The sequence below is a fragment of the Lepidochelys kempii genome, chromosome 21 (assembly GCF_965140285.1).
Source record: "Lepidochelys kempii isolate rLepKem1 chromosome 21, rLepKem1.hap1, whole genome shotgun sequence".
Lineage (NCBI taxonomy): Eukaryota > Metazoa > Chordata > Testudines > Cheloniidae > Lepidochelys > Lepidochelys kempii.
Genome location: NC_136400.1, coordinates 13900652 through 13921219, shown reverse-complemented (window position 1 = coordinate 13921219; position 20568 = coordinate 13900652). Strand labels below are relative to the sequence as shown.

At 52.6% G+C, this 20568-nt stretch overlaps 1 protein-coding gene across 10 annotated transcripts in view; it reads right to left on the bottom strand.

Annotated features, from left to right (window-relative positions):
• Positions 1–19991, bottom strand: part of PPFIA4 (PPFI scaffold protein A4) — a 166069-nt gene extending 146078 nt beyond the window's left edge. For 6 of the 10 annotated variants that reach the window (XM_073320166.2, XM_073320174.2, XM_073320175.2 and 3 more), the window contains exon 1: positions 19902–19991. The gene's annotated coding sequence lies outside the window, so the exon portion shown is untranslated. Of the gene's footprint in view, positions 1–2361; positions 2383–3050; positions 3345–15669; positions 15819–19901 lie in introns of those variants that run through there. The other 4 variants (XM_073320169.2, XM_073320168.2, XM_073320167.2 and 1 more) reach the window with 4 other exon arrangements.
• Between the last annotated feature and the right edge of the window lie 577 nt (positions 19992–20568).

Sequence of the window (20568 nt, the reverse complement as noted above, 5' to 3'; positions counted from 1 at the left end):
GCCATCGTGAGAACTCAATGCAAGTGTGAGTAACGGAGAAGCTTGGCTCCAAGGTCTGCAGCTACTTGCACAGCTCTGGTCCCATGCCTGACTGTGCACAGTTCAAGGGGATCAGACCAGGAAATGTCATTGGCGAGTCAGGTGCAATGGGAAGAAGATGAACAATCCTCCAGTAGAGGAAAGGCCCAGGGAAATCCCATGACATGGGCTGGGTCTCAATTAGGGCACAATGAGAATTCTAATAGAGAACAAGCAGCAGCGAACAGCCCTGGCTATACAGGGAAAATGCATCACGTAACTAAAACATGTAATGTGTACGGAAGATGGCAGATGTATTGCTGAAACATAGCCACCGATCCACGATCAGCTGGCACATTTCAAAACACACCATGTCTGTCACAGTCCAGGATCCAAAAAAACGACTGCATTTAGCTTGGTGGGAGGGAACACAGTTGAGGCAGTGTGGCCTAGTAGAAAGAGCATTGACCTAGTACTCAGAAGATCTGGTTTCTATTCCCAGCTCTGCCACAGGCCTGCTGGGTGAAACTGGGCAAATCACTGCCCTATCAGTGCCTCAGTTTTGCCATATGTAGAATGAGGATGAGGATACGGACCTTCTTTGTAAAGTGCTTTGAGATCTACGGATGAAAAGCACCTAGAGAGCTAGGTAATATTACTAGGAAAGCAGCCACATAATGCATTTTCCTTAGTATAGACAGACCAGCCTGGTGTGGCTTCATGATTCGTCCTCAAAGACACAAGGTTCTTAAAAAAAAAAAAAAAAAAACCTGGCAATTAAAACACAAGGGTGACACAATCAGACAAGGACCATCATTAAGTATTTCATCCCTGCAGACTGAATTAAGGCAGCCGAAAAAGAAAACTTTTGGGCCTTTTCGCTAAGTGACAAGAAGATATGAAGGAAAGGATACCACAAGGGAGAAAACTGGACCATTAATAAATGCGGAGGGGGGAGAACATGGCTGGGCCACTGAACTCCTTCAAACTAGTCTTCTTCTAGAGATAACTTTTCTTAAACCCTACTTGTCCAGACTATCTAAAAATAGCAAGTGATGAGAGGATACAACTGGGAAGCTCAGAACATCTAAAGTCAGCCACACTGGATAATGCCCATCCGAAAACTGACAAGCTGGCTGACAAGCCTGTTGAAGTGCTAACAAGACGACAGGAAATCAGCAAATGTAGTACTGATCTTCCGAAAAAGAAAAGAGTGATACTGACTATTACAGTCTTAACGTCTAGAGGACAAAGGAAACCATGCTAAACACAGTGTTGGTGGTTGAGAGCTATGAAGCCTCAAATGGCATGCATTCCAGCGGTTCACATGCCACTTCTCTCCAAATCTACCACCACAATGGTCCATATAAACCAGAGAGCATTTGCTAACAGTCTTCACATTTGACTGGGTACTTTGTGAAGGGCCCTCAGCCTTGTTCTCCCATCCGTCTCAGTCTTTGACTTTCATGGCATGATATAAGGCCCACCTGTTTTATCCGGTCACTTAGGGAGACAAGAATGGAGGGATTTTTGCTTTACCGAGGGCATTTAAAGTAGACACCCTTCAGCAGGACCGCAGATTTGTTTAAGTGTGCAAGGGGCAGACTTCAGAAACTTATATCACTGGATTCATCCCATCTTTTCCCACCAAATTGGAGCATGTTAGTGGATGCATGAGTTGCAGTGAGGACAGCTAATGTACACCTCTCAGCTAATGTACACCAGCGTGAGTCTCCGATCCCGGGAAGTCTGTAGGGCTGGCAGCTAGACTGTGTGTGTGTCTCTCTCTCTCAGTGGGTAACGGCTACACTGCAAGTGAAGGTGTGATTGAAGCACAGGTAGCCATACCCATGCCAGCTCTCCTCTACTTAGCACAGATAACAAAGGGAGTGTAGCTATGGTAAGATGGGCTTCAGCACGGACTAGCAACTGGAGTTTATATCCAGGGTCCCTGGCAGGCTTGGACTCTGGTTGCTAGCCCATGCCACCTTATCTAGATTAAAGCTTGCACGGGTATGCTTATCTGTACTATGACCACACCTTCACGAGCTGCATAGACATACCCAGGGAGAGAGACAAGACCCTGGGGAGGCCCGTTATACGGTCACTTTTCAGGGAACAATTGCCCTTTAAGACTTGTGTGTGGAGACAGTAGCAGAGCTGGGAAGAGACCCCCAACCACGACAAGCTCCTGACTAACCCCCCTACCCCCCGGCCATGGTCCCTCCCTGTAACATGATTTGCAGAGAAACAGAGACAGTACGTTTATCTGTGAATCCACAGGCACAAAGGAAAGACAGTTTGCCACAACCCTGCAGCCCAGCTGATGCTGTGAAATCTGACCTGGCCCTGGCAAGCAGCATGCTGTACAGCAGGTGCCCACACCGGAGGGAGGAGTTCTCACAGACCACCCTCATTCCAGCTCCTACCCAGCAGACAAACAAACAGAGAGACATTATTAGACCCTGGCCAATTTACTCTCCCATTTTACTCATTCTTACCAAGAAACCCTCCTGTTTTTCTTACTAAATCTGATGATTCCCCCCCCCACAAACACACACACCCAGCTCCGCCCAAGCTGCAAACAGTGGCTACACACAGCAACAGCTTAGATTTCCCATCGCCGGCTCCCTTCCCCGTTGCATCTCCATCACCTCTTCCCCAGATGCTCACAAGCTGCATTTGTGGATACAATTCTCAGCCTGGGAGACTTGAAGGGATTTCATAAAAACACACACACCCCACAACCCCTCCCTCTCCTCCCATCAGCTCAGCACTGGAGGCAGACACAGCCTGTGGGGTTGCCTCATTGTTCAAACTCTCAGAGCACGCCCCGGGTTCAGACCATCTTGCTCTGTACTGTATCCGACAATACGAGCATTTTTTTTTTTTTTTTTTTACAGATCTCGACAAGCGCGAGGTGAAGGCAGCCAGAGCAACCCTGCGATGAGAGACGCAGCTGCACAGTGGCAGGGCTCTTTATAACCCACTTCACCATCTTACAGTGTTAAAATGTACAAAGGAAAACAAACCAGCCAAAGCCACAGCGGTACCCAGAGCCGACTTCCCGTCCGCAGGACCTCGCTGGAAGCTCCTCCGTGGCTCACAGGACTCTCCCCTTCAGCGGAGGCAGGCAAAGTGAACCCAGCCCCGCAAAGACGCAGGCAGGTCCCCATGCAGCGAAGGAGCCCTTCCCTCAGTCAGGAAGAGCACTCGCCACTATCCCCGTTGGCAGGGATGCCCCGAGCACGGAGCCCCTTTGGCAAGCTAGCAGCTGAGCCGCGGCTCTGCCATGCCCTTTAGAACCCAGAACTGACTGCCTGCCTGCTTCCATCACAGCGCAGCGAGCCGCAGCCACCTGCACGGACGTGCCCCCTCGTTCTCCTTCCCCAGCCCCCCCATTTCTCACCCCTCTCCTCCCTGGCTCGCAGTCCATGCTAGCTGTTAGCCAGATTCATACCAGCCAGAAACTGCAGCTAGCAAATCCACCCCCTCAACACACCCAGCATACACTCACAGGGAAAGATCTGGCACACCACAGATCCGCAGGACTGGCTGCCGGATGCTCTCCCCCCAGCAGCCTCCCTTAAGGAGAGTCTAGCATTCATCCAAATCTGTGGAGGATCTGTAGGAGCAGAGGGATTTTCTAACCTCTCCCCTAGGATTTGCTCTGAAAGCTCAGACCCCGGTCACCAAGGCCAATGGGGTCAAACAGACCACGCCGGACCCTTTAGGAAGCCAGTCACGACCCCTGGGCAAACTCCCAATTTACCTTGAAGAGAGACCCAGCAGGCCAAGGGCAGAGGCAGCGAGTGACAATTGGGTCCCAGTCGCCTCTGTGGGGCTAGAGGTGCAGGACCATGGCAGGAGAAGCAGGGTACGGAGACCTCAAGGGGCAGGAAGGGAAGCTGCTCGAGGAAACGGCAGTGCGACGAGACCAAGCTCCACAGGCAACTGCCTTTTTCTTCTGTGTTTGTACAGCGCCTGGCACAGCAGAGCCCAGGTCCATGACTGGGATCCCGGGTACTATCAGCAATGCAAATAATGGGGCGGGGGGCAGAGACAAGGAGAAGGAAGTGGTTGGGCAGAGCCACCCCAGAGACCATGCAGGAGCCCTCCGAGCTCCTATGTTTAAATACTGCCGTGACAAACATTCCACATGCCCAAGCCAGAGAGCGAGCCACACAGGGAGGCTAGGGGAAGGGTGCTGCTGGAGAACAAGGAGCTGGTGCCAGGGGAGAGAGGCTACTGGGTGCAGCAGGGGGACAGGCTGCCTGGCAGCTGCAACAGGAGCCTGTCCAAAGGGAAGCAGTAGGTGCTGGAACTAAGGGGGCTGCCGCACCCCTGGGCTTGACGTGGTTTCCATCCTATCCAGGGTTGACAGTCTGGTTCAATGGCTCGCAGCATCCCCCACCGTACACATTGTTCCAGCGCCCCTGGTAAGCTGCGTCATTGCCCACACCCGAGAGCCAGCAGCCGAGGAAGACTGACACCAGGCCAGGTGGAGGGGATGGCCGCACGGCAGGGAAGGCTGGGAGGGGTGAAAAGGGTCCAAGTTACAGAAGAGTCTAGAGAAGCCACTGAGCAGGGAGCTGGCATCTGCAGCCCTGGGCACCAAGAGGTTGGGGGAAGCAGCCAGAGGGAATGTCTCATGTGAGCTAGCCCCAGGAGGGACTGGGGGAACAGACTCAGACCAGCCTCTTTACTAAGATATTGGTACCACCGAGGAACCTACTGTTCCTGGAAATTCAGGCCTCCACAAAGGAGGCCTTCTCCAAACTGATGCAGGACATCCGCCATGGAGGTGCTCAAGGCAGATAGCAGCGCCGAGGGCCATAGTATATTGCGCATTGCTTGGGCAGAAGGATGGCCTAGTGGTTAGGGTGCTCGTCTGGGACTTGAGACCCAGGTTAGATTCTTTGCTTTGCCACAGACTTCCTCTGTGCCCTTGAGTGAGTCACTTACCCCCTCTGTGGCACAGTTCCCCACCTGTAAAGTGGGAATAACATCACAGCCCGACCGCACAGATGTGCTGGGTGGATAAATACAGTAAGGGCTGCGAGCTGCTCAGATACTACGGTAACAGGGGGCAGATAAGCACCTAAGTGAGATAAAAGCCCTTGTCAGCTCATTCTGTAGAGTCAAGGAAAAAAGCTGCATGATACAATTATCGCAGTGAGCCTCACCTTCCTAATCACGTCCGCTTCCTCCACCAGAGCTATTTTGGGTGGCCACGCTTCGTCTGAACTCATTCAGAGCTATTTAGCATTCCAGGGAGTATCTGAGTCCTGCCGGATGCAACAGCCACCCAGTGAAACCCTCAGACAGGTTTCACACTCCTCTTTGCAGCCTCATTTGTGATCAAAGTTGGAATGAGGAGGGCTCCATACCTATTCAGGCTTTTCTGTCCCCCAGCCCACTACTGTCCATGCAGGCCAACGAACCCCAGAAGAGGCCAGGGAGTGGGGCAAATGCTCATTATTTCTAGCAAGCTTGTCTCTCTGCCAACATAGGACCCCTATAAATTAAGGCCCAAAAGGGACTTTGTGATCATCTGGTCTGGCCACCTGCATAACACAGGCCAGAGAATTCCTCCCACGGATTCCTGCATCAAGCCTTCAATTGTGGCTGAGCGCGAGCAGAGCATTTGGAAGACATCCAGTCTCATTTCCAGGTGCCCAACTCATGGAGAATCCGTGGTAACTTGTACCAACGGTTTGTCACCCTCGCTACACCTTAGTCGCTGTTTGAGTGTGTCTAGCTTCAATTTCCAGCCACTGGATCCTCTCCTTTCACAGGAGAATTGCTCCCAGATGGCAGGATCCAGATCCCACCACGATAAGAACCTGCACACAGCAAGGGGTTACTGTGATGCCAGGTATGTTTCAGCCAGCTACCCACCGTTAAAGATTAAAAGATGAAGTACCCGGAGTTTCCTTGCCTCGTGGGGACTGTGTGGACTCCTTCAATCCCCAGGACCCAGGGGACCCAAGATCATGTCAGTTAAAGTTTGTGCCTCTTCTATTTGTGTTGTGGTAGCACCTATGAGCCCCATTCATGGCCCAGGCCCCCATCGTGCTAGGCGCTGTACAAACAGCAAAACCCTTTAAGGTTGATACTTGATAGTCAAGTTAAGATGAATGTTACCATTTTTAAACACCAAACATTTATCACTATGGAAACAAACAGAGAAACAGCCAAATATCCTCCCAGTTCATACAGTCTCTAAAATAACTGAACCCATCTGCAATATCATATGCATGTCATCTTAGCTTTGCCCCATATGCACACCCAGCTTTTAACATTGTCCAGAAACCTGCTCACTCCAGCCATCACATGTAGTTCCAATATGGGCTATGAATCCTCAAGTTATTACCCACCATACATGGCCCAGAGAGCACCCTCAAGTACACCCACTTGGCTTGGGCCACAGACCCCAGCACTTCTGTCACATGCCAGACTCTCAACCTGTCACCACAGCAAGCTGCTACAGCCAAGAACCCATCTAGTTCTCCACACATGGTCAAGGACAATATCCTTCTACTCATCCACCATTAGCTAAGAGACCCAATCCACTCATCCATCCTCCATTTGCCAACTGGAAACCTCAGTATACCATTCACCTTCCCCTTACATTGAGCACTGGAGACCAGCCATCCAGATACAACCACATATCCACCTTCATCCAATCCACAGACCTCAAGCCAGGCTAGCACATTACTTATTTACTATGGCGAGAAAGGTGTCAGACTACAATGGTATCACGCATGATACAATGGCCAGCTAGTCAATGCGTCTAGAATGCGATACACGGCATTTTTAGTCCGTGACTTCCAAAGCTCAGACACAAGCGTATCCTCGTGCAACAGGTGGTGATGGTGGACAGGCGATGCCAGAGTCGAGGCTGGATGAGCTGTGAATATTTACCTTCTCTGAACTCTCCATGCACGTGGCTTAAAGGCATGGGATTTTGGTTGGGGTTTTTCAGTGCGATGTTCCTTGAACAACATTTTAAAGTGTGTGATGGTTTTGTCTGCTTATTCAAGAAAAGCCAGTTAGGAACTTGACCTTTACAAGACCCTCAGCTTTGCCCCACCACCACTCATCCCCCCGCAACCCAGGCCCTCCGGTAAACTCTTCCTCTCTCCCTGCCCTGATTTTCCCTGCCTTGCAGAGCTCAAGAGAGCTACAGCCTTTGCTCTTCCCACTGGATAGAGCTGGAGCCATGGAGCAGATTCTGTCCCCTGCTCCAACCCCTACGCAGTGCCCTCACAGCACACGGGGGCTGGCACTGGGCTGCAGCTAGCCAAGGCAGAATTTCCAGACACAGCAGATGCCACTGCTCCTCACAAGCTCTGGCGTGGGGGACAAGCTCAGAGCATCACGCTGTGGGGATTCTGGACTGGGCCACAGCACAGGATGGATTACTGGGGGGCTGCTCTAAACTTAGGCCGGGGCCATACTGGCTCATGGTACAGCCCAGAAGGCACAAAGCGATCTTTTCCCCACTCCTGGTGGACTGAACCTCCTGGAGGCGCGGCACCAAATCAGACCCATGGGGCAGGGCCCGTCCGCTTGCTCCGTGTTTGTACAGCGCCTAGCACAATGGGATCGCGGGCCAGCACTGGGGCTCCTAGGTACTACGATCATACAAATAATAAACAGTTTGTGCTGATGGCTAGAGCTAGTGCATTATTGAAGTACTAGATACAGAGAGCAGGATGTGGCCCAGGGGTGGGCAAACTACGGCCTCTCGGGGCTTTGGATCCGGCTCGTGGGATTGCCACCCCCATGGCGCCGCACTGCTCCGGGAAGCGACCACGCCATGTCCCGGCAGCCCCTGGGAGTGGGGGGGCAGAGAGCTCCGCACACGGCTCCTGCCTGCGGGTACCTCCCCCAAAGCTCCCATTGGCCAGGAACAGGGTACCACAGCCAATGGGAGCTTCGGGGGAGGTACCCACAGGAGAGGGAAACACACAGAGCTCTGTGCCACCCCCTTTCCCCCCCCAGGGGGCCACACAGGGACGTGGTGCCGGCTGCTCCCCGGAGTGGTGCGGCGCTGGGGCCGGGGCACGCAGCTACCACCCCGGGGCCGCTCTAGGTCAGCAGCGCCGGGCCGGAGCCTGAACCCACCCTGCACCCCAACTCCCTGCCCTGAGCCCCCTGCCTGCACCCCACACCCCTCCTGCACCCCAACTCCCTGCCCTGAGCCCCCTGCCTGCACCCCGCACCCCTCCTGCACCCCAACTCCCTGCCCTGAGCCCCCTGCCTGCACCCCACACCCCTCCTGCACCCCAATTCCCTGCCCTGAGCCCCCTGCCTGCACCCCACACCCCTCCTGCACCCCAACTCCCTGCCCTGAGCCCCCTGCCTGCACCCTGCACACCTCCTGCACCTCAACTCCCTGCCCTGAGCCCCTGTCTGCACCCTGTGCCCCTCCTGCACCCCAACTCCCTGCCCTGAGCCCCCTCCTGCACCCCAACTCCCTGCCCTGAGCACCCTGCCGCATCCCGCACCCCTCCTGTACCCCAACCCCCTGCCCTGAGCCCCCTCCTGTACCCCACGCCCCTCCTGCACCTCAACCTCCTGCCCTGAGCCCCCTCCTACACCCCACACCGCTCCTCTGCCCCAACCCTTTGCCCTGAGCCCCTTCCTACACACCGCACCCCCTCCCACACACCGCACTCCGCCCCCATGCCCCAATCCCCTGCCCCAGGCCTGCAAGCAATTTCCCCACCCAGATGTGGCCCTCGGGCCAAAAAGTTTGCCCACCCCTGACATGGCCCTTCACACGGTAGCAGATGTACCGTGCTAAGCTTCACGGCAACAGTAAAACACAAAATGGTGGCTGTGCAAGAGCCAAGTCATTTGATAATTAAAGTGCCGGTATTTTCAGGTTCGAGAGAGCGTGCGTGTGTGTGGAACAGGCTTCAGAGTGCATGCCTGGGCCACTCACTGCAGGGCTCTTAGAATTCAATTTATTGGCCATGTGCTGAAGAGATGCCAGCACCCGCAGAGAACATGAAGTAACTGCGAACGCTAATACTTTTGATTGTTTTTTTAAGATTTAAAATTACTTTCGAGAGAAAGTGCAAAAAAAAAAAAATAAACAAAGAGAGAGAGAGCCAAGTCATTTCTAAGCTACAAAGCACAAAAGACACACTTTGCTCTAAATCAGGTCATTTTTAAAACCCGGTGACTAAAGTTAAACAAAACCCAGTTGATCAAGTTATTTCCCCCAACACAGCCTGAGAGGAATCACAATAACGTAGAGCGAAATACTTTCTCTGTCCAAAGCTTTAAAGGTAAGAGGGGAAAGGCGACCATCACCCTCGAACACGTGAATCGACTGTCTCAGACCATGTCTATGGGGAGCAGGCAGGTTAAATAACCAAAGCAAGAGTTTGTTATAAGAGCAGTACTATGAAGAAGTCACAGGGGACTGGGGATAATCTCTGGGGCTGAGGCAAGGCAGGTTACTTTCTGCTTGGTTTATCAATGGCTATCAACAGCAGGGCAGCCAATGAAGTGAGCTGTAGCTCACGAAAGCTTATGCTCAAATAAATTCGTTAGTCTCGAAGGTGCCACAAGTCCTCCTGTTCTTTCAACAGCAGGGCTGTGACTCAACTTTCAGTTTGTCAGGAACACTAAAGATAGAAATATCGTTAACACCTCTGTTATCATTAGTGGATAGTTGTCGGAAAGATTCCGGTGCCAGGGGATGGCAGGGCAGGAAATAGGAGAGGTGATGCCTTTTACTAAGCTAAAAAATCCCAAGGGAATCTTTTGCATTGGTAGGTAAAAAAAACCTGGCATTTCTGGGCAACCAGAAGGATGTAAGAATCTGATTCTCAGCACCATGAAGAGCAAGAATGCATTGCTCTCTAAGGTCCCCCTGACTGCAGGATCTGAGCACTTCACAGTCTTTAGCATATGTGCCCTCACGCACCCCTACGAGCAGGGCAGTGCTGTTTTACAGATGCACGGAGGCTAAGTGACGGGCCCACAAGTCCCACAAGGAGTCTGTGGCAAAGAAGGGAATTGCACCAGAGTCTCCTGAGCCGCAGGCTAGCATCTTAACCACTGGGTCATCCTGCCCCTGCACAGTAGCGGCAGAGATGTAACAGGTTACTTGGCTGCGGCAAAACAACCATTATTATAAACAAGAGGAGAGAAGGTATTTTACAGCTACAGAAGAACAGGGAGACGCCGCACCCTGGAAGACTGAGTCCAGTTGGGGCACCTTGCCTTGCAGGAGGACACCTTCTGGAGGAAGTCCAGAGAAGAGCTTAGAGGTGGGAAGGGTCTGGTAATTTTTATGACTGACTAAAGAGCCAAAGTCTCTACATTTTGGAGAAGACAAGGCCCCAGGTTGATCAGGGCAGCTGGTTCATCTTGAAAGTCATAAACACAGCAGCCTACCTCCAAGGAGAAGATCTCAGAACTAAGCCACACCAGGGACTCCCTCACTCTTCAGCGAGTTCGTCGAGCTCAGGTGACATTTGCAGACTGACCGCCAACTGGGAGGCAAGAATGGAGGAGCCCTTTCAAAGCATGGAGTTCCCTGCCCCTGCCCCCACCCCTCCGAAGCCATACAGGCCAACTACACCTCCTCTCCAACGCTGATGACTCGGGGGGGGGGGGACGACGACGACGACAAGTACCACACGTGCATGGTGGACGATGGGCCCCGCTCCCTGGAAAGGTCCAGGGTCGCTAGGATCAGCAGGGAAGTGGGAGCTTTGTTCTCTGCACATCTTCACTCTGAACACAAAACCACCACATTAAAAGCCAGACAATACCAGCAAGAGCCTGGAACCACCCTTTGCAGCCCAGTCAAGGAGAGAGTATTGACGACAACTGTTTCTAAGCAGAAGGAACCTCCAGGACTTCTCCGCAACCATTGTTTAATGCTGCAAGATCCTCTGAGACGGGAGAAGGCAGCTAAGCAACAGCGAAAATTCTGTTTAACACCATAGAGTCATTCAGGGGCTCAGGCATCACATCCCCTAGCCCTCCCCCTCTTCAAGTCTTCCTTCCCAACTTCAGCTGGTCCCCATTTCACCCATCCCCTGTGCTATCCCCAGAGCCATACTGCAGATCAGAGCAGCACTTTGCCAACTGTAACTGTTCACAGAGCACCAGTACGTGGGGAAATCCAGTCTACTGCCAGCTTTATACCCGTGTTTCCAGCCACACATCTTGAGGTCCAAAATGAGCTCAGCTGGAGAGGATCATGTGTGGTGCAAAGCATCCTTCAGCCCTGCGTGCCCTCCCCTCCCGTCTGTCTGCAAAGCCTGGCTAGACGTGAGAGTCCTTCACCTTGCAAAGCTAAGTGTGCCAACTGCATCTCAACAAGAGGGCGAGGGAAGTGAGAAGCACAGATGGAGGGGCAGGCATTCAATCCCCTTTTGACTACAAGGTGTGCAATGGCAGTAGGCCATCTATTATTCTCCACTGGGTAGACAGTTGCCTTTGCAAGGCCTGGTCTACACAAGAAAATTAGGTCAGTGTAACTACATTGTTCAGGGCATAGTTAAGCCAACCTACGTCCCCACGTAGACAGTGCTAGGTTGACCGAAGAATTCTTCTATCGACCTAGCTACCGCCTCTTGGGGAGGTGGAGTACCTACAGCTATGCCACTGCAGAGTTTAAAGTGTAGACAAGCCTACGCCACACCCCAGCTAACAAAATACCAAGATAAGCAAGTAAGCAGATACCAGAAGGCAGCAGCCATTTGACTGCATCATGTTAGGCCGCTCTGGGGCAGAGCCCTAACTGACACAGCAATGCCACCCTCAGGTGGGGGCAGGAAATGTTACTGACATGCACTGTGCACCCAGCCAAGAGAACTGCAAAGAACTGCACTGCAGTCAAGTCAGTCCACAGGAAGGTGACCAAGCTGGCCCCATCCAGGCAGCCTCACACACGGCACAACTCCAGCAGGTCTCCGGAGGAGGAGTACCAAAGGAAGGTGCTGAATTCAGCCTCTAGGCACCAGCGATCACCATTGCTGTTCATTCCACAACAGGTAGACTGCCAGCAACCGCTCCGCACCAGGGCTCCCCTGACGGAACCATGCCCATGGTAGCAACTGTGGGAAGTTTCAGGGGAAAGAAATTCTAGCAGCAACGCAGCCGGAGAGAAAAGCAAGATCTGTCCATGTGGCTCTCACACTTAACACTTCCCTTTCCCCGAGGGGTAGGAGAACCGAAAGGGAGTGAAGGCAGCTCATCGGAGATGGTACCAAAAACGACTTCACAGCATTGCATGCGGGGAGGCGGGTGGGGATCAAAATCCAACAAGGCGACAAGATATTCAGCATCACCTCAGCTACACCATCTCCTGCAAGGTAGCCGACCAAAACCAGCAGCAGAGTGTGCAGGGGCTGGGAAGAGAAGGTTGTGCAGGGCCTGAGAGGAGTGCAAAGAAATCTTTGGAAGACACACAAAGACAGGTGCTCAAGGAAAGCAGGAAGGGGCCCCAACTGCAGCAGCAAGGAGAAGAGAGGGTGGCTAAGGAGAGCCAAGAGCCTCCAGCCGCACCCATCACCAGTGCTAGGGCAATTAGGACAGGGTGGGAAGAGGTGCACTGAGGCAGTTCTTGAAATGGTCCTGCCTCAAAGAAGGAGCATTGGGGCTGGAAGGGGGAAAGTGATGCCCTGTGCTTCCCGCCCCGCCTTGCTGATGGATGTTGCCGTTCCCGTGCCGTCTGCTCCTCGAACGTAGTGCTCTTTAGTGGGCTCTTCCCTGACTGAGGACATGGGGAGGGCTAGCTACTCTCCCCACCTGAAGGTCTAGCACACCCAAGCATGGACCCTTTTCTGAAGCAAGCCACTTGCCTCATAGAATCATAGAAGATTAGGGTTGGAAGAGACCTCAGGAGGCCATCTAGTCTAGCTCAAAGCAGGACCAATCCCAACTAAATCATCCCAGCCAGGGCTTTGTCAAGCCAGGCCTTAAAAACCTCTAAGGAGGGAGATTCCACCACCTCTCTAGGGAACCCATTCCAGTGCTTCACTACCCTCCTTGTGAAATAGTGTTTCCTAATACCCAACCTAGACCTCCCGCACTGCAACTTGAGACCACTGCTCCTTGTTCTGTCATCTGCCACCACTGAGAACAGCCCAGCTCCATCCTGTTTGGACCCCCCTTCAGGTAGTTGAAGGCTGCTATCAAATCCCCTCTCACTCTTTTCTTCTGCAGACTGAAGAAGCCCAGTTCCTTCAGTCTCTCCTCATAAGTCATGTGCCCCAGCCCCCTAATCATTTTTGTTGCCCTCCAGTGGACTCTCTCCAATTTGTCCACATCCTTTCTGTAGTGGGGGGTACCAAAACTAGACACAGTACTCACCAGTGCTGAATAGAGGGGAAGAATCACTTCCCTTGATCTGCTGGCAATGCTCCTACTAATACAGCCCAATATGCTGTTGGCCTTCTTGGGCACACTGCTGATTCATATCCAGCTTCTCATCCACTGTAATCCCCAGGTCCTTTCTCATGGCACCTCAATGCCCCACAACGAGGCTGCCTGAACCCATCTCACTATTCTGCAGGAAGCTGGTCCTGCAGCATGTGACGCCTTCTCCACCCTCCAGGGAATCCCTAACCCAGGCAGAGGTGGTGTGGAGTTGGACCAGCATCATGCTAACCCCCCCCACACACACACACACGTTTCACCTCACTTAAAAACTACTTGCTTACAAAATCAGACATACAAATACAAAAGTGTAACAGCCACTGTTACTGAAAAATTGCTTCCTTTCTCATTTTTACCATACAAGTATAAAATAAATCAACTGGAATATAAATAGTGTGCTTACATTTCAGTGTATCATACATAGAGCAGTATAAACAAGTCGTTATCTGTGTGAAACTTTAGTTTGTAACATTATAACATTTAAAAAACAGTCGGAGAACACTTCAATCTCTTTGGTCGCTCGATTACAGACCTAAAAGTGGCAATTCCTCAATAAAAAAAATTCAAAAACAGACTCCAAGGAGAGACTGCTGAACTGGAATTAATTTGCAAACTGGATACAATTAACTTAGGCTTGAATAGAGACTGGGAGTGGATGGGTCATTACACAAAGTAAAACTATTTCCCCTTGTTTATTCCCCCCTCCCCCCAACTGTTCCTCGGACGTTCTTGTCAACTGCTGGAAATGGCCCACCTTGATTATCACTCCAAAAGGTTCCCCGCCCCACCCACCCCCTTTCACCTGCTAGTAATAGTTCACCTTACCTGATCACTCTGGTTACAGTGTGTATGGTAACACCCATTGTTTCATGTTCTCTGTGTATATAAATTTCCCCACTGTATTTTCCACTGAATGCATCCGATGAAGTGAGCTGTAGCCCACGAAAGCTTATGCTCAAATAAATTGGTTAGTCTCTAAGGTGCCACAAGTCCTCCTGTTCTTTTTTTAGTTTGTACTGACTTCACTAGTGCTGTTTATGTCACCTGTTGTAAAACTAGGCAAATCTCTCGATGAGTTGATGCATACCCCTGGCTGAGAACCACTGGCCTGAACAGCTCAGGAAAAGCAAGTCGCTCCCTCTTAGATCTAAATCAGCAGGCGGCTTGAACCAGCCGCAGCCAAGAAAGCTCGGGTGCCTTTTCTGACTCTTCACAGGGGAGAGAAGCAGCAGGAGGTACTAAACAGAGAGCTCTTACGGATGCCAAGCACCGGGCTATAGAAAAGACTGATGCATTACTTGGATTGTCAGCTCTTTGGAGCAGGGGCGGTCTTTGATCTGTGCCTGTAGAGCACTAGCACAAGGGGGGCCTGGTCCATGCCTGGGGCTTCTGGGCATTAGGACAACAGTAAGAAGAATGGGGAGTCAGACTAGGGCATGGTTTGGAAATTCAGGTACCCCCGGGGGAGCTCTCGCGATGCTCATTCCCCAGCAATACTACAAGCTCTTTCCCTGATTTACGAAGGAAGAGCCCGGACAAGGGGATGCTGTTCCCTGATGCAGAAAACTAACCGACAGGTAGAAATCTGTGTCCGTGCCCACACAGCAGATGGGATCTGACTAGCAACTTCCGGACAGGAAAAGCCACTGACTGCCAAGATTCGCCGATGGGGCACAGCAGGCTCAAAGCAGCAGCTAGGGCTCAGTGTATCTGATGCCCAAGCCCATCCCCCCGGCCATGAAGAGGACTCCTCTTTAAGTGAGCGTATCTCTCGGATGTGTTACGGGGTACAGAAATCCCATGGGTATAACAGGGACGTCAAGGCCCCAGCAGATCAGATTTGCCCCGTCCCCATGTATTAGCCATGTCTTGAGTTATGCTTCGGGGTGGGGAAAGAAGTCTGGGCTTTGCTCACTGCAAGCCAAGAATGAAAGCAGAGCCCTCTCTCCGCACAGCACCAGGCTGGCGGGCGGCAGTTCTGAACAGAGGTCGGCTTCTCTTACAGAGCTGCGCAACGTGAGCCCCGCCAAGGCGATTGACCCTTTCTATCATGGGAAACTGGAGCACACAATCCCAGCAGCAGCCTCGCCTCCTCCCCAGCCACGCAGCAGAGGGCTTGCTATTTCAGGACGTCAGACAGAGGCAGTTATCTGCTCAGGGCACAAGATCACCTCCCCCAGAGAGAGAGCTGGGTGCACAGTTTGGCATTTCCTGCCCTGAAATTGCACTCACCTGGGGGCAGCCAAGCGCTCCACCAATGCAGCAATCAACGTCACCCACCGGCGCTCGCTCAGGGGAGCCACTTCCCAACCAGCCACTGCAGGGGCACAGAGCATTACACAGCAGCACTTGGGGTAGCATCACGATCGCAGTCAGCTAGCGGCTTCGGCAGCACCCCGCAGATGAGAGCACACAGGAGCCAGCCCCGCTCTCGCATCTTGTCACCCTGCCACAGCACATGCCCATCAGCTGGCCCTGCGTTGGGCCGATGACAGCGGCCTGTCCAATTACCGCGCTCAGCTCAAAGTGCCCCCTTGCTGGAGCTGGTCTGCGCGTGGCAGGGTTGGTAACAGCACCACCCGGCCTCTCATAATGATGTATCTGAGCACCTCACGATCTGCAATATATTCCATGTCCCGCATCACCATAAATATGATGGATTAGATAGCGAGAGGGGTGTGTGACGGGGGAGGAGGATGGACAAATAGAAGTGGTCCACACACAACATTGCACTGAAATAACAAGTGTGAATGAAAACCCATTTCGCTATTTCTGTGTATAGCCTCACAGGCACTAGTTAAACCAACATCAGAGAGTACACACAAGGGTTTGCACCTGTTTGGCTCAAGCTACATTTTAAACCAGTTTTTGTTCTACCAGTGCAACTTCCGTGTTCAGACAAGGCCTCCGTTCTCTGTAGCTACTTTTATTCCACGAATACCCACACAGCTTGCACCAAAATAACTACATCGGTTTTAACTCACGCCATTAGTCATCTCAGCGGAAGCCTGTGCGCGCAGCAGCCCCCAGACCATTTAAACCCTGATTCTGTTCACACATTTAGCTCAAACACTTGAAGGAAAAGCTCTGCTGAGGATTCAACATGCCACCCCTTCAATTAATGGCTCAGAGATTTCCCAGTCCATGTTTGCAAGTTATCTGAGGCGGTGGCAGGGGAGAGAAGATCAGATATTCCAAAGTAGAAAACCCCTTCTTTTAGAAGACAAGATTTGAGGCTCTCACTGTGTGCTGAAGAATCTAATATTTCTTCTCTGGAGAAGATTAAACCAGAACTTTACCAGGGTAAATTGTGCCAGATGATGACAGTGGTGCCAGACATTTGTTCATAATTTTTTTTTTAAACACATCTCCTCCTGCCCCATCTCCAACAGCTGCAGTACCTGCATCAAAGTCCCCATGCACTAGACACCTGGGTTAGGTGGCCTTAAAACAGGATCACGGGCTCCAGGGCTCGATCTCTGTTCCTCTCCTCCCAAAATTCCCATCTCTGTGGCTGGACTCTGGCAAGGAAGCCAATCTCTTTTGCAATATGCCATGGTGACATGAGCCACCAGGGACCTTATAACCCACGAACCCACCCCCGCTCTCCCCAGGACTTATCCTCTCTTCCTCAACTTCCCCCCCGCACAGCCATTGTGTACTCAGGCACATCCACACTCCAGAGCGCTGTACCAGCAAGGGGCCAGGAGGTTCACTGAAACCCAGGCTTCTGACAGATTGCAGAAGGACAAAGCCTGAGAACAGACACACCAAGCCAACCCTGTTCCCTCCTCCCCCAGTAGACAGAGGCAAATATCCCAGCAAGGGACCAAGGGCAGACACTTTCTCCAGACCCCTCCCGAGACTATCCTGTCTGATCTCTGTGGCAAAACGGGATCAGCAGCCTGATTCTCAGGAACAAGCAAAGCAAGACAAGTTCAGTCAATAAAAGCAGCAGCATCCACAGGAAACACACAGCTTAGCCTGTATCACACCGAGACCTGGCGGGAAACCACCACCAGTACAGGACCAGAGCAGCTCAGTCCAGGGGCTGCTCAATGAGATGAGGAGATGATATGGCCTCCTCTCACACCACACGGAGGTACCCCACCAAGGAGGTAGAGCCATCTGAGCCCACACGCCTGCTAAGCGAGTGGCAATAGGACCATCCCAAGAAGTTCACTGGCTTCCTTAGCAGAACAATAAGAGCTGCTGTCCAGTCTGGCACTGGAGTCTCCAATAATACCCATGCAGATAACAAGATCTCACGTCCATCATGAAAACCTTAAAGTTCTCTCATGTGGTCTTTGGTGCCACCTGAGACTCCATGTCCAGCCTAGGCAGACTCATCAAAGGCATAGCAACCTTGCTGCTATCATCTCCACCCCCTCAACTTCTTCCCCTCTGGAAAGTGGGATTAGTGAAGACCGTCTCAGTTAAGATGCCCTGGGCCCAGTAAGTTCCCAGGACACCATCCAACTGTGGAACCTGTGCAAATCTTAGCAAATTTCAGCCAACTACCATCCACACCTTGATAAACTAGCCCCAAACACTCTGAGAACAAACCAGGGCAGCCGCTGCCCCAGAATCCATTTCTTGGTGTGAACAATCTTGTCAGCTTCCTGCCTTGAACAGTCCCTTTGAAAGACCCATTATTGAGAAACTGGTGGCACATCAGTGGCACCTGGTCTCTACCAATCCTCTAGCCCCCACCCAATTTAGACTCAAAACCAGAATAAGGTACAGAGGCAGGTCAGATAGGAGACATCCTCGTAGACACAAAAGCTGAAAATCTCCCAGGATTGTTGGATCTGTTGCTAACATTAGACACTGTTGACCATGAAGCCCTGAGGGCTCACCTACAGGGATGATGGAGTTACGGTAAGCTGGCTTCACTCATTCTTCTCAGATAAAGCCCAAAGATTTGAGAGAGGTACCCACAGCAAGCTCACCTGGTTCCTAGCCCTACTTCACTACGAGACACTTAGGCTTTGATGACGGATCACCTCTGACTACTATGGTACTCTTACAGCTTCCTCAGAAGCATCTGATATGGGATTACTGCTAGAGACGGGACTTTGGACAAGATGGACCTTGGGTCTGACCTAGAATGGCAATGCCTCTGTTCCTACGCAGATGACCCTGGCTCTCAGTTTCATTTCCATCAAATAGAACAGGAGGACTTGTGGCACCTTAGAGACTAACCAATTTATTTGAGCATAAGCTTCCGTGAGCTACAGCTCACTTCATTGGAATGCATCCAGTGAAGTGAGCTGTAGCTCATGAAAGCTTATGCTCTAATAAATTTGCAAAAAGAAAAGGAGGACTTGTGGCACCTTAGAGACTAACCAATTTAGGACAGTGGGGTGGGAGGAGGTATTGTTTCATATTCTCTGTGTGTATATAATGTCTGCTGCAGTTTCCACGGTATGCATCCGATGAAGTGAGCTGTAGCTCATGAAAGCTCATGCTCAAATAAATTGGTTAGTCTCTAAGGTGCCACAAGTCCTCCTTTTCTTTTTGCGAATACAGACTAACGCGGCTGCGACTCTGAAACATTGCCATCAAATGCGGACAATGCCCCAGCGGAGATGCCCCAGTGCCCGAGGGGACAGGGGTTAAAAGCACCCAAATCAAGTCTAAGGGACAGTGTCACTTGAAGAGTCACACTGCCGCCTGAAAGCAGTTCACCTCCATGGTTTCATGTTGTATTTAATGCCACCTGGGAGAGGGTGGGGAATAATTTTTCCCCTTCTAGTCTTGTGTTATCGCCTGCCTTCACCAGCACTGCATGCCCAGTCAGTTTCACCCTCGTGGGGGTGCAGCTAGCCTGGCTCCCTGTTTGCCCGTGTGAGCGTTTCACACAGCAACGTGGGAGAGAGCCCACTTGACCTCGGTACAGGAAAAGAGGGTGGAAAAAGCCTCCAAAACTGGCAGGAAAATTCAGGGCCAGATGGAGCCTCCACACCGCTGCTCACTCACTGCAGAGAGGGGCTGTATCCCCCGGGCTCCCGGCAGCAGGAAGGCTAGTAGGAAGTGGGGGCATGATGAGGACATGACAGGACATCCCAGTGCGGAAAGCACTGGAGCAGTGTGCCGCCCCAGAGACAAGCGCCCCCCCCCGGGAAGAGGGAGCCCCCCGGCTCTGAGACCCCCCAGGACAATGTGTCCTTCCACCCAACAGAAAGGGGGCCCCCCAGAGCAGTGTTCCCCCCGAAAGCACGGGGAGGGCCGGCTCGGAGATCCCTGGAGCACTGAGCCCCCCGAGAGAAAGGGTCCCCCAGGGCAGTCTGCCCCCTCCCCCGATAAGAGGGGGCCCGGGCTCAGAGACCCTTTTCTTCCCTCGGAGCCGTGTGGCCCCCCGAAAGGGTCCCCCAGGGCAGTCTGCCCCCCCCGGCTCAGAGATCGCGGGGGTCGGGGCGGTGCCCCCCGAGAGAAGGGGTCCCCCGCCCGCGATCACTCACCGGCTCCCGGAGATGCGGCGGACGCAGGAGCCAGCTGAGCAGCTCCCCGCCTGCCTCCGCCTCGCCGCAGCGCCGGCCGAGCCGAGCCCCGCCCCCTCGGCCTCGAGCCACGCCCCCTGCCTGACTCCCCTCCGCCCCGCCCTGCTCCCCAAGCCCCGCCCCCTGCATTTCATCAAGGCGTAGCCCCGCCCCTGCCCCAGCCCCTCTGCCTTCCAGGTCCCATAGAGGCTTTGTGTACTAGCCCCCCTTCTTGACAGCACAGGGCCCCAGCCAGTGGGGGGCAGGGTAGGTCCCTGGCTCCCTCCCAGCCTTCAAGCCCCAGCCGGAGGACTTGTCCCAAGTGTGCCTCAAGTCAGGGAAGGGCAGGCCCTGATCCACTCCTGTTAACAAGCCTTCTATGCCCCATGTGGCCATCCCCTTTGCGACCCGCCATTCCTCTATCTGGGATTGGGGGGGCAGGGTTATGGATTGTGGACCCAACCTGTTGGTGATTTTTTAAACTCCTATTTAAAAATTCACACAGTATCTCCTGATTTCTCAGCCCCCCCCCCTTCCCTACCAGCTAGCAGGCTACTGGGGCTGTGGGGGATGGCAGCCCCATGGAGAGGGACAGGCAAAGTCCAGAGGAGGAGTGGTCACCTACTTCCCCTTTGCAAGGGCCAGTGTG